The 2,925-nt window shown below is 37.0% G+C and overlaps 1 protein-coding gene across 5 annotated transcripts in view; it reads left to right on the top strand.

Annotated features, from left to right (window-relative positions):
* The window catches only part of LOC102245069 (leukocyte surface antigen CD47-like), a 137,518-nt gene that overhangs the window by 11,296 nt on the left and 123,297 nt on the right, over positions 1–2,925 (top strand). The gene's annotated exons all lie outside the window — the stretch shown is intronic.

The following is a 2,925-nucleotide window of genomic DNA, read 5'->3' as shown; positions in this document are numbered from 1 at the left end:
CAACTTAACTATTTGCCTCTATTGAACTTGAGAAGTTACTTCACTGGGTCCAAGTTACCTCATCTCTACAATGGGGATGAAAAGAGATTCCTGCTTTATGTATTCTCCAGTCTAACAAGCATCATGAGATCCCTTGTGGACCAGTCCATTGTAAACCAAAGTACTTTTCAAATGTTAGTCGTCTTCCTGGGACATTTATTTTATGAAGTGAGTTACTGAGGTGTTGAAGCTGGGGTGTCATGAGAGGGGTGTCTGTGTGGTGCAGCATGGGCAGGAGATGGCTAAGAGCCGAATTTGGACAGCTTTTCTGCTCAAAAATCTCTCCTCCATTGGAAATGTCATTAACTCACAGTGGGGGAGGGAGATTTTGGAATAGAGTGTAGGTCACTGAGAGGAGAATTGTAAACTCAAGACTTAAAGGCCATGAGATCGGATGAAGGTGGATGGGAAAGGGATACCAATCTCTGGGATAAAGACAAAGTTTGTAATTTTCTGTGTGATTGTTCCATCTTTGTTTTCAAAGTCCCCTGATAAAATATGAACTATGCTTACTGTTGGGCCTGTTAAAATGTGAAAGTGGTGTTTTGTTCTAGAGAATGTAGAAGATTCTACCAGAGTCTCAGACATTTGGCTGTGCACCCATTTTAATTTTTTGAAAGAGTTATAGAATCACATGAAGTTTCAAAGATTGAACAGAAAAGTGCTGTGTACTCTTACCCAGCTTCCCCCAGTAGTTACATTTTATGTAACAGAAGTTAAATGCCAAAACCACCCAGTTCACAATGTTAAATTGTGTATATATTTCTTTTTCTTTTTATCACATGTGTACATTTCTGTAATGACCACCACAATCAGAATATAGAATTAACCCATTAACACAAATATCTGCCTCATGCAAGCCCTTTATAGTCACCTGCTCCCTTGCTATCCCTAACCTAAGAAGCATCATTTGTTCTCCATATCAATACTTTGGTCATTTCAAAAATGTTCTGTAAAAGTATGTAACCTTTTGAGACTGGCTCTTTTTTTTTTTTTTTCAGTCAGCACAATGCTGTTGAGACCTATTCATGCAACAGCATCATGTAGAAATTTCTCTCTCTCTCTCTCTCTCTCTCTCTCTCTCTCTCTCCCCCACCCTCTCTCTCTTTCTCTCATATTCCACACTATGGGTATATCACACCTTGTTGAACCGTCCACTTACTATAGCACATCTTGGTTGTTTTCAGTTGTTTTGGGCTATTTCTCATGACATTTCTATAAACAATCATGTACAGTTTTTTATGTGGACATAGTCTTCATTTTTATGAATAAATGCATAGAAGTACAAATACTGGGTCGTACGTATTTATAGGCTTAGCTTTTGAGGAAACTGCCAAACTGTATTCCAGAGTGTTTTTTCCATTGAACAGTCCCATCAGCAACATCCTTGTCAGCATCTGGTGTTGTCACTGCTTTGCACCATTTCTTAAGGGAAAAGAAAAAAACTACTCTGCCCAAAATGGTTAACGGAAGCAGGTTTTTGCAAAGTTATTTTGAAAAATTTACTCATCATGTAAATTCTGGGGATTTAGGCAGTGGAATCCATTTTTACTGTTGTGCTTTTGTTGCAAATATAGACATAAATGAAAACTAGAAAATGCTTAATAGAGAATTCTACCTAGTTGAATGTGGATTAATGGTGGCCAATTTTTGTTCCCTTTTGGGGAGCACAAGGACTAAATATGTGAAAATATTATAATTGAGATATAGTTTCATATCTCTCTGGTAGCTGTGTAGTCTATAGTACAATGGAAGTGGCACAGAACTTAAATTTAGAATGCTTTTTTTTCTGTACTTCACCATTTTGTAATTTAAGAAAACTTAAGAAAATCAACATTTCTGGTTCTTAATAGTTATGTGTAAAATGGGGATGCTCTCTTTATCACAAGATTGTTAGAGATGTAAATATGTGTATCTCTCTCTTACTTTAAAAAGATTAATGAGTGCTTACTATGTGACAGGCACTGCACTAGTCCCTTTGGATTTTTTAAAAAATATACTTTATTGATTTTTTTACAGAGAGGAAGGGAAAGGGATAGAGAGCTAGAAACATCAATGAGAGAGAAACATCAATGAGCTGCTTCCTGAAAACCTCCTCCTGGGGATGTGCCCACAACCAAGGTACATGCCCTTGACTGGAATTGAACCTGGGACCTTTCAGTCCTTAGGCCGACTCTCTATACACCGAGCCAAACCAGTTAGGGTGGCCTTTTGGATTTAATGGTGACTAAGTCAGGATCCCTGATTTCAGTGAAGTGATAACAGTTTAAATAAGAGGAATAAAATGACATAAAATTTATTTGAGCACATGACAGATATTTTATATAGGGTCCTATGACTTCAGGAACCTTGGAAGATTGATATAGGTCTTACCATTCAACAGCAGAGAGATTTAGGGTACTTGTTCAAAGTCAGAGTCATAGCCAGGATGTTAACCTAGATCTGTCTTCACAACCCAGTATGTTTTTTATCCTATGATGCATTTTTCTGTTAAAACGCCTTGTACACAATCAAATACTAAATGTAAATAATACTTATAAAAATCTGTCATTAATATCTATACTTATATTATCAGTATAATAACTTGGAAGCTTAAGAGTTTGCATTTTTCCAAGTAAGCTACTAGTGTTTATGTTTAAGGCCAGTTCAAGTTCAGCAGGGTTTCTGCTTCCTTCATTGTCAACATGATATACATAATGTTCATAATATAGACATGAAGGCACTGCAAGATCCTTATATTAGTTTTCTAGTGCTGTATAACAAATAACCACAAATACACCAGCTTAAAACAGCTCCCGTTTATTAACTCACAGATTTGTAGGTCACAGTTCTGGTCAGGGTGTGGCTGGGGTCTAAAAGAAAGGCGTTGTCCAGGCTGTATTCTCA

This window comes from Myotis brandtii, unplaced genomic scaffold, assembly GCF_000412655.1.
Source record: "Myotis brandtii unplaced genomic scaffold, ASM41265v1 scaffold1292, whole genome shotgun sequence".
NCBI classification, from domain to species: Eukaryota; Metazoa; Chordata; class Mammalia; order Chiroptera; family Vespertilionidae; genus Myotis; species Myotis brandtii.
The sequence above is the reverse complement of the archived record's forward strand: the minus strand, read 5'-3'. Positions and strand labels throughout refer to the sequence as shown.